This window comes from Podarcis erhardii (genome assembly GCF_964252035.2).
Source record: "Podarcis erhardii genome assembly, chromosome: 10".
NCBI classification, from domain to species: domain Eukaryota; kingdom Metazoa; phylum Chordata; class Lepidosauria; order Squamata; family Lacertidae; genus Podarcis; species Podarcis erhardii.
In genome coordinates this window covers 11,836,545-11,850,235 of record NC_138500.1, presented here as the reverse complement: position 1 = coordinate 11,850,235, position 13,691 = coordinate 11,836,545, and the positions used below count along the sequence as shown (strand labels likewise).

Below are 13,691 nucleotides of genomic sequence, written 5' to 3'. Positions count from 1 at the left end.
TTTGCTGTAGGCTGTCTGTTGGGCATTAACCACAGGCTCAGGTAGGATTCCTTTATGCTACACCTATATGTACCTGCTAAGCTGAGGAACTGCATTATACTTTGGGCTACCCATCAGTCAAGGAACTGACCTTACCCCAAACTGTCTGTTGTTTTTATTCAACAACCCCATTCTGAGCTTTCCATTTGCAGTTTCTGCTGGTGTGTTGAGTGAGCACTCTGCACGTGCCCTAACACTGGTGCACTCAACCAACCATATGGCAGCCAATTTTATGGAAGTCACTGAGAGGTTTTTGCAATGAGGGTAGATCAGTTCTGCCAAATGAGCAGGGCAAGCGTTTGCATATATGTATTTGTGCATATACTAGTTTATATGTGTGTAGTTTCAAATTTAGAAATAATTCATATAAGTCTGCTACTGATGGATTATCTATTAAAATACCACCAATATATGAAGTCGCGGGCAGGATTTGAAATATAAGCAGTGGATAAATGAAAGATTTAACAGTAGTGTTGTAAAACAGCTAATATAAAGGAGTGAAAAACAAACATCGGGAAAGGAGAGGTGGGAAGTCAAGAAGAAACTTCACACATTTTTTAAAAAATGTATATGATGATAAATGCTTTGAAATGTTGGAGACTTAATAAAAAGTATATGGAAAAAAAAAATTCTGCTGTCCAAAAGCTCATTTCTGATGGGCAACTGCAAGGCTCTCCTTTCTTCCTTTACAGCCAAACCTTGATTTTTGAACGTCTCGGCTGCTGAACGTTTCAGCAGCTGAATGCCGAAAACCCAGAAGTGAATGCTTCCGTTTTCAAACGTGCCTTGGAAGTCGAACGGCTTTTCATTTCTCCCCACTGGCTTTACAGCCAGCCCATTGATGCTCGGTTTTCAAACGTTTCAGAAGTTGAATGGACATCCAGAACGGATTACGTCTGAAAACCTACGTTCCACTACTACCCTGTGTTATCCGTGCAGGAGTGCAGGTGGTGCTGTGGTCTAAACCACTGAGCCTCTTGGGCTTGCCAATCGGAAGGTTGGCGGTTTGAATCCCTGCGACAGGGTGAGCTCTGTCCCAGCTCCTGCCAACCTAGAAGTTCGAAAGCAGGCCAGTGCAAGTAGATAAATAGGTACCGCTGCAGCGGGAAGGTAAACGGTGTTTCCACGCACTCTGGTTTCCATCACGGTGTCCCGTTGTGCCAGAAGCGGTTTAGTCATGCTGGCTCCCTTGGCCTGAAAGCAAGTTGAGTGCCACAACCCCATAGTCACCTTTGACTGGACGTAACCATCCAGGGCTCCTTTACCTTTTTTACCTATTTTTACATATGGCAACTGTGCCTTAGAACGGATAAAATATCTGCCCACCATTAAAATGAGACATCTGGAACCCCAGCGGGAAGTAACTGCACACAATTTACCTGTGCTCTATTGAGCTAAATCTATTGTAGCTCCATGACTGCTGTTGCCTTATGCATCGATGCTGTGTTTATGCGTAATCGCTGGTTCTGCCTTTCAGATGTTGATTATGATGTAAATTGTGTTGCAGCTGCAACTGTGATACTGCACTAAGATTTCTTCAAAAAAAAAGAAAGAAAAGAAAAAACACTGAGAGACAAAATGAATGCTATATTCTCTCATTCAATGTTATGTTTCCTCCTTTAACTAGAGTGTTTATTATGCGAGATGTGGAACAAATGAATTGAGATACCAAATAGTTTTTGTGAGCTGATTTCTCTCCCCCGCTCCCTGTCTCTTCATGATGCCACAATACCATTATAATTGTGTTTAAAGGTTCACTCATCATATATTCTTCAGTGCTTATTACCATAAATACTGCTTGCCCAAAAAACAAGATGATTGAGCCTTCATGCTACAATTTCTCTAAATAATTAAATCGTATTATATTAATAGAAACCTTCTTTGTTTATTTCTTTATTTCAGTTACCTGAAGCAAATAAAACAATTTCTCTCCAATTTGACATTTCTCGGAAGTAGTACTTTTAGTAGCCTTTAAAGCGAAATGCTAAGCTATAGCTATTGTCTGGCTTTTTTTGTCTGGCAGTTTTTCATAGTGTTTTCATACTCGATGAGTGCTCTCCCCATTTTTTGTTTTCTTTTAATAATATGAGCATATATTCATTTGAATCTCAGTGAGATTTGGAATGGACTGTTAATCAACACAACACTTCTTACGCAGGAGTGGCAAATTTAGTTTGCTGATGACACAACCAGTGAAGGAAGTTACGGCATATAGAAGATGGTGGAGGGAAAAAACCCAAATTTGCCTTACACAAATTTCTGTCTGTTTGTAACTCAGATTGGGTTAGTTTGTTGTTGTTGTTTAGTTTAGTCGTGTCCGACTCTTCATGACCCCATGGACCAGAGCATGCCAGGCACTCCTGTCTTCCACTGCCTCCCGCAGTTTGGTCAAACTCATGCTGGTAGCTTCGAGAACACTATCCAGCCATCTTGTCCTCTGTCATCCCCTTCTCCTTGTGCCCTCCATCTTTCCCAACATCAGGGTCTTTTCCAGGGAGTCTTCTCTTCTCATAAGGTGGCCAAAGTATTGGAGCCTCAGCTTCAGGATCTGTCTTTCCAGTGAGCACTCAGGGCTGATTTCCTTCAGAATGGAGAGGTTTGATCTTCTTGCAGTCCATGGGACTCTCAAGAGTCTCCTCCAGACCATAATTCAAAAGCATCAGTTCTTTGGCGATCAGCCTTCTTTAGCAGACCTTATTTTTGCATGGACCTAGAGCCATAAAGTGTTTGAGAGAGAAAACTCTGGCTGACAAAGTCCATTATGCTATTGGCCTGGATAACATTTTCATTCACCCATTAATTAGGTTCAAAATAAAATAATAATAATTAAGTTTGTTCTGGGTATAAGCTTTCGTGCGCATGCACACTTCTTCTAAACCCCAGAAGCCAGCAACAGCCAGGAGCTGGAACAGAGAACTATCAAGGCCCCACCTCAAGTTATGGTCTTGATCATGGGTAGGCAAACTAAGGCCCGGGGGGCCAGATCCGGCCCAATCCCCTTCTAATTCTGGCCCATGGACAGTCCGGGAATCAGCGTGTTTTTATATGAGTAGAGTGTGTCCTTTTATTTAAAATGCATCTCTGGGTTATTTGTGGGGCATACGAATTTGTTCATATTTCCCCCTCAAAATATAGTCCCCCACAAGGTCTGAGGGACAGTGGACCAGCCCCCTGCTGAAAAAGTCTGCTGACCCCTGGTAACTAAGTGTGAAATACTAAGTGTGAAATACTGGTAACTAAGTGAAAGAGAAACTTAATTTAGACTGCAGTCCTTACACACTGGGGAAATACTCAGTTGAACACAGTTGGGCTAGGATAGGATTGTACCATTAGGCAAGTTGCTATATTATACCCTTCAACTGCCCCCAAAATACTGGGATTGCTATGAAAACCCAGGCTACAGCTATCCCAATCCAGCTCTAGTTGGATCGAGGCAGTCGTCTTTCTTTCATAGCCTAGATATTGCACCCCATCTATTTGCACCTCAGCAATTAAAATAGCTTAGAGGTTTTGAAATTAGAGATTTTAAAAAATATGAAGCAGTTTTATAAATGCTTTAAATAAAACAATAAAGTAAAATAGCGCAGCATAAGGAAGTTCCCTTAAATCTTGACTCAGCCGTCTTTAAGCAAGCCATTATCTCTTAGTCTTTGCACACCCACCCAGTCCGTAAAAAGAGGGGCAAAGATATTGCCCTACTGTTGCATAAGGGCTCTTGAAATATTGGTCCAGTTTGCATGTTAACAGTAAGCCAAACAATGGCTTTGGTTACAGTTTGTGAAACGAACCCAAACCTTGAGTTTGGACATAACGCCAAGCTCAGTATGTATGGCTAAGTCTTGGGCTACCGCTCCCAGAGCTGTCACGTGATTGGCCGACTGTGAGTCACATGAGAGAGGCATTCCATTCTGTTGTGACTGTTATTCCAGTAACTGACGTTTTTTAACTGCTTTCTGCTTCTCTCTCTGTGTGGGGGGGAGAATGGCTGCTGGGAGAGGCTTCTTAGGAGATGCTGTGTTGTGTCAGTGGGATCTGTCTGAAGTGAAACAGGCAGAGGAAGGATCCCTAAACATTAACAGGGAGAAATCTGTGCAGGAGCCTCTCTGTAAGGAGCAGAGAGAATACTGCTGAGGTGAAAGTATAAGATGAAACTGTAAAGCCTGAGTGAGACCTGCAATTCAAGTGGGAACGTGCCCATGTTCGAATAAGCATGAGATTACAAATATATTCTTCTCAGTTATATGTTCATGAAAGCAAAGTTCTTTTGGATATGCAGTGGTGCCCCGCAAGACGAATGCCTCGCAAGACGGAAAACTCACTAGACGAAAGAGTTTTCCATTTTGGAGGTGCTTCACAAAACGAATTTCCTATGGGCTTGCTTTGCAAGACGAAAATGTCTTGCGAGTTCCTGCGGGTTTCCCCCCCTTTCCCCCCCTTTTCTAAGCCACTTATCTGCTTATCTGCTAAGCCGATAAGCCGCTAAAAGCCGCTAAAAGCGCTAATAGCGCTAATCCGCTAAGCCGTCAATGGGCTTGCTTCGCAAGACGAAAAAACCGCTAGATGAAGAGACTCGCGGAACGGATTCTTTTCGTCTTGCGAGGCACTACTGTAAAGAGTCTGGGCATTGTATAGTCTTTACAAAGTAGCTACCATTCACCTGGAAGTGTTATTTAGCTTCCTAGCTGTAAGCTACTCTGTTCCTTTGCATATCACCAAAATTTTATTTTGTATATGCACACAACAGACTGCAGCTCCTAGAATTCTTTGGGGGAAGCCATGACTGCTCAAAGTGGTATCATGGCGCTTTAAGTGTGTGATGTGGATTTAGCCTGGCGGGAGGGTTTTCTCAAGAGATTTCTGGCAGAGTGGAAAATGAGGAAAGGGAGCGAGGAGACTGCAGAGAGAGAGAGAGAAATGAAAAGTGCAACCCCATTCCCTCATATTGTCCAGCATTTCTTTAACAGAAGCTCTGCAGTCAAGGGAGTGACAGAGTCTGAAGCCCACAGTGTTGCTCCTGTCCAGAGAAAGGTCCGAGAGACTTACCTTTCTGGCCTGAGCGGTTTTTGTTTTCTGTCGTTCTATCAAGAAGCTGTGCCCTTAGCTAACTGTCACTCTTGCTTCTTCCGCTTTTCCTTGTTAAACATGTCACAGGTCTTTATTTTCTTTAAGTGGTTTTATTGTGAGAGAATCAGTCACGTGTTAAGATTTGTAATATAACAGGAACAGCATGTGCGAAAGAGAAGGGCTGTGTTGTGTACTGAGTTGAATAGGCTCCAAAATGCAGCAGTCTGATTGGTCCTAGAACAATAGGATTCAGAATGCAGCAGTTTGATTGGTCCTAGAACAATAGGATCCAGAATGCAGCAGTCTGATTGGTCCTAGAACAATAGGATCCAGAATGCAGCAGTCTGATTGGTCCAAGAACAATAGGATCCAGAATGCAGTCTGATTGGTCCACAGGAGCCACCCAATCCAGCTCCAGGTGGAAGTGAATCTGCAACCTGATTGATCTACAGGAGAATCCCGGAATTAGCCAATCATGTGGGGCCCATTGTGTAAATAATGTATATAAAGCAGACATTCTGGGGGAACTTCCATTCCTCCTCACCACTATGAGCTGAATAAAGTGCATGAAATCCACTCTCGACTCCGAGTATATTTCAGGCTATAACAAAAACAAGAATTTAAAGAAGTGTTATGGAAAGCGAGTTTTGTTTCCAAATAATACCAGGAACCCAAAAGTCTAATCAGTATTAAAATATGATAGCTCTGTTGCCACAGCTTTCACCCTGTGTGGATTTGTAGTAAAGCCAGTATTTGTTTTTAGTGGGGTAAGATAATACTTTAAGACAGAAGAGGGATGGCTGTTTTCTGTTTCTATTAAGTGTCCCACTGATTTTTCCATTGCATCCTTTCAGGAAATGCAGAATTTTGGGCTCTGGCCCTTTATCCCAAGGGACCACTGGTGGGGCAACTAAGTTACATTAAGAGTTTTACATTGCAACCCTACACATTTCTACTCAGAACTAAGTATTGTTGAGTTCCATGGGGCTTAGTGGATATAGGATTGCAGCCATAATTGATCCATTAATATATCTGCATAAAACATATTCACCTTCTTATCCAACAGACTTTGGGGGAAATTGCCTGCTTCAAATGAGGGTGCTGTGCTGTTTTTATTGTAATTATCTTTTATATCTCAAATACATCTTTTTAATATAGGTAGATGGAGTTTTAATTCTATTAAGGCTTATTTGATTTTTTTAATGATTGCTTTTCCTCTGTGCTTTGAGCTGTTCTTATTTTAACTGCAAACTGCTTTGAGTCCGTCAGGGGAAAAGGCAGGGTATCAATAAATATATATAAGTATGAAGCAATAGTTCTAAAGAAGACTCATTTTTCTTTTTTTAGATGATCCATGGCACTCAAGGTGGATGTCAGAGAAGATAGCACCTTTCGGCTTCTAAGGCATCATCTATCAACCGTGATATTTGTAAGTACCTGTCTTTATGTTTGTATTAACAATGTTCTTAAACTGCCCCCAAACTGGCATTCTCTGGGCAGTTATCAATAATGTTCAATACTATAAGAGATAAAAATAAATACATAAAACAAGCACAATATAAATTAAAATAAATAAAACCAGTCGCACAAAACCTGGACGGTTGCATCCGCCTTAAGTCATACTTATAATAGTACAACTCATGCAACACGTTGGCGATTAATATACACACAATAATTACCAGAATTATTATACATTCTTTATCAATCTTCTGAGAAAAATACAGAACATTATGCAAAGCCACAGAGACTTGCGAACTACCCAACCTATGATGAACTTATGATGTCTGATTTCAATGGATTTTTCAAGTGCTTAACTCAGTCTTTTGTTTTCTTTATCTTTTTAGGTAAGTTCATGAAGATAACAACAAACGGTAAGTTCGGTGTTGTTCACAATAGTCTTACTATTGAAATGGCAGAGAAAGTGGGGAAAAAAAGATGTAACATAACTGCTAGGCCTGCCTCTCTGGGGATAAAAGTCAACTAGGTGCCACCACGGAAAAGTTCCCGTTTTAGTAATCATCTGTTGCACACCATTTGGCTGGGGAAATCCAAGAAGGCATAAACGAGTTAACTTATTTTTTTTAGAAAATGCTGCAGCCTAGTTGAAAGGACTCTTCAAACCATGTTTTTTTATTGTTTAGTGGAAGCCTTCTTTTGCTATCACACCGAAGTTATTCTGTCCGCTCTGTTACCTGTGTTTCTTCAGGTAGCTTAGTGATGTATATGGCCGTGTTTCCAAAGAGCCTGCTGCTTCATAACAATGTTTGGCAGTTTAGGTCATCATGTCCCCCAAATGAATGGTTGGCGGTTACCATAGGGATAAAAAGGACTTAAGAGTCTTTGTGAGCCGCAGCATAAAAAGAGAGAGAGAAAAAGCCCTTGTTTTGGCATGTGTCTGCAGTAGAGTATTCACAGTGGATTGTGAAGCTTAATTTCAGGAATAATAGAAGGGTCAAGGAACGGCTCATTCCTTTCTGCCTCCATATTCTGTTGAGTGGACGATGAAAATTCACCAGCTGCCACAGCAGTAAAAACATATTTTTTTCCAGAAAAGAATATTTTCTATTTCTGAGGAAAGGCATTTAAAATATTGCGGTGAAAGGCATATTGCGCCGTTCTATTCCCAAACAGCATTTAGTATGTATGCATGTATGTATGTATGTATGTATGTATGTATTTATTATTCTGCCTTTCTTCCAAACACGGCGGCATTTTAATTGTTCCTCCTTGTGAGCTGTTTGTCATAAATAAGCTATACATGTCAAACCACTCTCAACCTTGTTGGGACTGTAGAATAATACTGTTATTTTGAACCAACCAATATTCACAAAACAGTGCGTAAGCTTTTGAGTTACACAGAGCTCTTCTCTCAAATGGGATGCTCAACAATATAAAAAAGAGTGGGTTGGGGGAAAGCGACGGGGTGAGCAGTGAGAGAGGCTGCTGAGCTGGATAAACTTTTGGTCTGATGCAGCAGGGCTTTTCATCTGTTTATTGGTGTTGGCGTGTAGTCAAGTCCTATCTGCCGTTTGTTTCCGATCTAAATTGCAAGGGAGTGAGGGGTTACAAAACCAAAGCAAATTAGAATTGTGCCTTTGGAAGAGCAGCTCAGGTTGCCTAGGGACATACTGGAACCAAGGAGCAAATGTAGGTTGTTCATTTGAATTAGGACGGTCTCTCGGTTAACAAAATTTCAGAAGAAATTCTAGCAAAGAGTTCTGAATTTGTGGTTAGATTTAACTGATCTTAGATTGGCTGTTTGACATTGCTCTGTGGGCACATCTAATTCAGGATTAAGCTGGTTTAATACTCGGAGTATTAGGCATTGAAATTCTATGAGAGAGACTACCATTCCCATGATTTTTTTTTTGAGGAAGCCATCATGTGACCAGGCATAGCTATCACCACAGCAGTGCAATATGTGAATCAGCTACTATTTCTGTGTGTGTGTGTGTGTGTGTGTGTGTGTGTGTGTGTGTGTGTGTATTTTAAACCCCTGGCCCAATAACATAATAGAACCAGCAGATCTGTTGGCCCCTGAGGCAGACCCCAAAATGTCGCCAGGGAAGAGGGGTGAGGGAAGATCTATATAAGGAACAAGCAGGGAATAAATATTGGCATTGGGATCAAGCACTGTCAGAAACTATGTCCCCCAGAACAGGATCTACACATCACTCTCCATTTAGATCAGATACCTTTTCAATTATAAAGTCAGCAAGGTATAGCATGACTGGAACTTCAGCAGACAATTAATAGCCCCCAAAACTTTGCCCCGCAAAGGGAGAGAGGGTTGCTAGTCAGTATGATTTCCCTTCTCCCATGGCTAACGCAATTCACTGATACCTTAACTGACAAATTGTTAGAGGAGGTGCCAGATAATTTAATGTATGCAATGCAGGAAATGGTTGTCAGGCTCAGCGCTGGATTTAGGGCAGTGTGGATAGTTCCCTGCACTGGGTGCCAAGCTGATTGGGTGCATAATGATATTATTATTATTATTATTATTATTATTATTATTATTATTATTATTATTATTATTTTATTAATTGATAAGCTATATTTATATAGGTACCTACTGAGAAGTTCCATAAAAAGCAACTGTACAGAAAGGAATTATTTATTGATGTAATTCAGGGATCAGCAAACTTTTTCAGCAGGGGGCCAGTCAACTCTCCCTCAGAACTTGTGATGGGGGAGAATGAATTCCTATGCCCCACAAATAACCCAGTGATGCATTTTAAATAAAAACACACATTCTACTCATGTAAAAACACGCTGATTCCTGGACCATACGCAGGCCAGATTGAGAAGACGATTGGACCGGATCTGGTCCCCGGGCCTTAGTTTGCCTACCCATGATGTAAACCTCCAAAATGTATTTTGTATAGTTAAGTTTTTTACCTCCGTCTTTAGTACATTTTATTTTATTGCTATGACTGATGGCTGACGCAAATAAAGATTCTTATGATCTGATCTGATTGTGAAAATAAAAATATTTGGGAGTGGGGCACACCAACTTTTGTCCTTGCTCGGGGCACCATGTTAACAAAGTCCAGCTCTTTCAGGAAGACAGGATCCTAGATCGCAGAGTTGGAAGGGATTCTGAGAGTCAACTATCCCAAAAACCTGCCAGTGTGGTGTAGTGGTTAAGAGTGGCCGTCTCGTAATCTGGGGAACCGGGTTCGCGTCTCCGCTCCTCCACATGCAGCTACTGGGTGACCTTGGGCTAGTCACACTTCTTTGAAGTCTCTCAGCCCCACTCACCTCACAGAGTGTTTGTTGTGGGGGAGGAAGGGAAAGGAGAATGTTAGCCGCTTTGAGACTCCTTAAAGGGAGTGAAAGGCAGGATATCAAATCCAAACTCTTCTTCTCTTCTTCTTCTTCAACTAATGTATCAATGACAGGTGGCCACTGAACCTTGCAGCAATGCTACGGCTGTCGGAGCACAGTATTGTGAGAGGCTGCTGTTGACTCTCACATCTCCTTTGAGGGTGGGGTGAAACTGTGCTGCACTGATTACTGCCTCATGTTAGAACCTCTGAAACTGTTGGAATTTTGCCTACATGCAGCTTCACACAAACGCAATTAAGAGTTGGCCGAAGGCCAAGAAGACTGAGCAGAGGGACCTTGGATACAGCTCAACTATAGGTTGAGGTCTCCACATAGGCATGATGACTCATGACCTTCCTCGCTGGATAGTTGGTTGGTCAGTGTGGTGTTGAGAGTCGTTTGGAGTTTGTTAAGAGAGAGAGAATTTAAGATGCATGTCTGTATCCTGTATATAGTAACTTGTGAGTCTGCTGCAAATAATAAACACCTATAAGTAACCAAGTTACTGGTAGCAGCGTCTTGTTCTGAAGGGATAGGTTACCCAAACCTGACTGTGTAGTCACCCCAACTAGGCCCCAAACTTCCCAAATTCATTCTTTGAGGATCCATTAGCTAAAATCCATTAGCTTGAGCTGTATAACACAAACCAGCTGAATAAACAAAGCCTTCTCCTTTATCAGTCCATGAAGGCGTAATAGATGGCCTTGTCAGTTCCGAGTGGAGACGGGATGGCGCATCCAACTTACCTTACCGGTTGTAACTATCCTGACCATGATGACGCAGAGACCCCGGGAATGGAGCCTGGAGTGCAAGATAAGAGTACAGGCTACAGGAAGGTCTGTTCATGCTCAAGGATGTAGACTTACATGTACAAACTCATGAGGCTGGATTCCTGGGGAGGGGGAAAGGGGACCTGAAGGGGATATAAGCTGTGTGTAACTGCTCTTTAAGTGCGCTTGCTGTGAACGATCACACAGTGCCTTTCTGCTGCTCCGGAAAGCAGAAATAAACTCTTTCTTTGAAGCAACCCTCAGTGTCTATTGACTCCTCCCTCCCTCCCAGGAGCAACGTGGACCCAACCAATGGGAAAGGTCTGAAAGGCTACAGTTCCTGCTTCATCCTTCCTGCCTGCAACTGATTGCTTCTGGAAGTCTGCGTATGCTCTGGTATAGTCAACTGGGTCTGGCTAAGATCCTGCAACAGGTTAAAGTTGCGAAACACCAATAGAAACCTCACAAGGCAGGTGGAAGCACAGCTCTCTGTTTGCAGAATGCAGGTCATTGCAGGAGCAGCGGGTTATAAATTGTCCTCCTTTAGACCCAAGGGCAGCTATATTTTGCACAACAGCGAAAGGGTAGTTGTGCTGGCGCTGAAAGAAACAAAAACCCTCCATGTCCCTAAATGGGATACCATTGACTGTGGCACCATATTAAAAACAATAAATCATATTTATAGGTTTTATCCGGCGCACACTGTCCAAGAGCCTGTTTACTGCGACAAAGTGGGGGGGGGGGAAATCAGCAGAAAAGCAAGCGAAAGGTCCCATTGCAAGCTGATGACCTGCTCAGCTGGTGAAAGAGCAAGTAGGCATGGCCATTAGCTGAACTGAAGAAACTAATTAAATGAGCATAAATCAGTTCTTAAGCCACCAGCAGGTACACAGCCTTGGGTCTGTTTACTGGACCCAGCTCATGGAAAATTCCAACCGAGGATTGTGAGAACTAAACTGAGCGGCTTTATCAACAGCAACATGCAAGAAACCAAAGGGACAACACTTTGCTTTGCAAAAGAATACTTGGGTTTTCTTTCTTTTTTGGCAGCTGGGAATCTGCTGGTTATTGGGGATCCCACTGGGCTACTCTGGGCAATAAGTACAGTTTGGAACAGGTATAGATGTAACATTATTGCTTTGCTATTTCAGGCTGATTCTGTTTGTTTTGACCGAAATTCCATGGCCCTGATCCAGCAAGGAGGTATACATTTATGGAAGTTACTGTGTATCCCAGGCTGAATGTGGGCTTCAGCAACTGGAAAAATGTCTGCCGCTTATAGAGATAATTGCTCCTGTGAGTGATCTACTTGGGTAATCAACATAAGAAGTGAGCAGCCAGCTCAGGCAAGATCATTTTTTCCCCTTCTGTGAACTTGGAAACGGCAGCTTGTATTTTTTTTTTCAGTTCATGAAAGTGGAAGTATTCATTCTTTCATGTTACGCTTTTCACTTGAATTAGACCACTTCTGGGAGCTGTTCTTTTTTTTTAGTGGCTGCCATTTTGTAGAATCTAAACTGATCACATGTTCTGTGTGTTTGGCTGTTCAGGAGGAAGAATGGGGCTGGAAAAAAATATGTTCTCTGTGTGCGCGCTTCCTAATTAGATTAACAGTTGTATAATAATTCCAAAGAAAAGCAGTGAAATTTCCAACTTCTTTTATTCTATTCGAAGAATATACAGTTTCTCAGAATATATAGTTTCTCCACCGAGGAGCAAACTCATACAAATGCCAGGAAGCTGCAGCTCTTTTATTTATCTCATTCCTTATCTAACTAAAACCTCTGATTTGGTGCATTATTTATGCTAGTGTCTGGTTTGGTGTTTGAATCTTTGGTTCTACAGTATAAATGTATGATGCTGCAGTATTTTGAAACTAGAACAATGTCTATAAAAGTAAGTGATCAGGAATTGGTGCCAGTACTAAGAATGGATGTTGTTTTGAGTCAAGATCTATTGTTTTGTTTAGGGCCATAGTTTTTGAGTTGTTGTTGTTTAATTAAGTGCTATTAAAAGTGGAAATTTTCAAAATTCAAACTTCCATTGTGACAGCATTCTTTATTATATAGCTTCATCCTTACCAAACATTCCCCTCCCCCCCGGATAAATTGAGTTTTCGGATGGTCAAATATGCATCTTCACATTGCCAGTCAACAGTCATGGAACTGAAACTGCATATTGCTGCTCAGATTTTTTGGGTTATTTTGTTTGGAAAAACATGAGATAAAAGGGAACATGATAGAGGGGAATAAAATTATGGATGTTGTGGATAGTGAAGTTTTTCTCACTCATAGTCTCGCAGACTAGAACCTGCAGATCTCTGTTGAAGTTGAATTGTAGAAGATTCAGGAGAGAGAAAAGTAAAGGGGATAAGACTAATGAAGTCAGGATGATCATATGCTGCCCCTAGGAGTGCAGGCAGAATGACTCTGTATATTGTATTTTTTCATATAAAAATTATATGCTGCTTAATCAAAAAACTGTCTAATAAAATAATCAAAAAGTATAGATAAAATAATCAATAAAGGACAGATAAAAATAAACAAAACTGTTAAAGAATCACCCCAATAGATACACAGATAAATTAAACACAGATAAAATCAGCAAAATCAGTTGCTAGGGAGCAAGAGTGAGAAAATATATATGGTTGGCTAGTGTGAAATGAGATGCTGCACCAGATTGGTGTGTGTGTGTATTTGTGTTGGTAGTCTTTTGTAATATGATGCCCTGTGTGAGGTTCAAATTTGGTGCCCCCAAATAGATCTTCTTAGTTATGGACCTTCTCAATTTTATGCCCCTCAGTTCGGCGCCCTGTTTCTCCCTAACCATCTTCCCAATTTGAAACAAGAAGGTATTAACAACGAGATGGCGGAAAGACCACGCCAGATTTTCTATCTTGTGTAGCTATTAACAGCTTGGGGAGATGTTGTTTGAACAGTGGATACGGCATGTGAGAAAGGGATAAATCTTTCTTCCTCTAATGCTCAT

General features: G+C 41.5%; 1 long non-coding RNA gene across 1 annotated transcript; it reads left to right on the top strand.

Annotated features, from left to right (window-relative positions):
• Positions 1–3,960: 3,960 nt before the first annotated feature.
• On the top strand, positions 3,961–7,730 carry LOC309351576. Its single transcript, XR_014160915.1, has 3 exons — positions 3,961–4,171; positions 6,451–6,532; positions 6,948–7,730. It is a non-coding gene; the product is annotated as an uncharacterized lncRNA (long non-coding RNA).
• Positions 7,731–13,691: the final 5,961 nt, after the last annotated feature.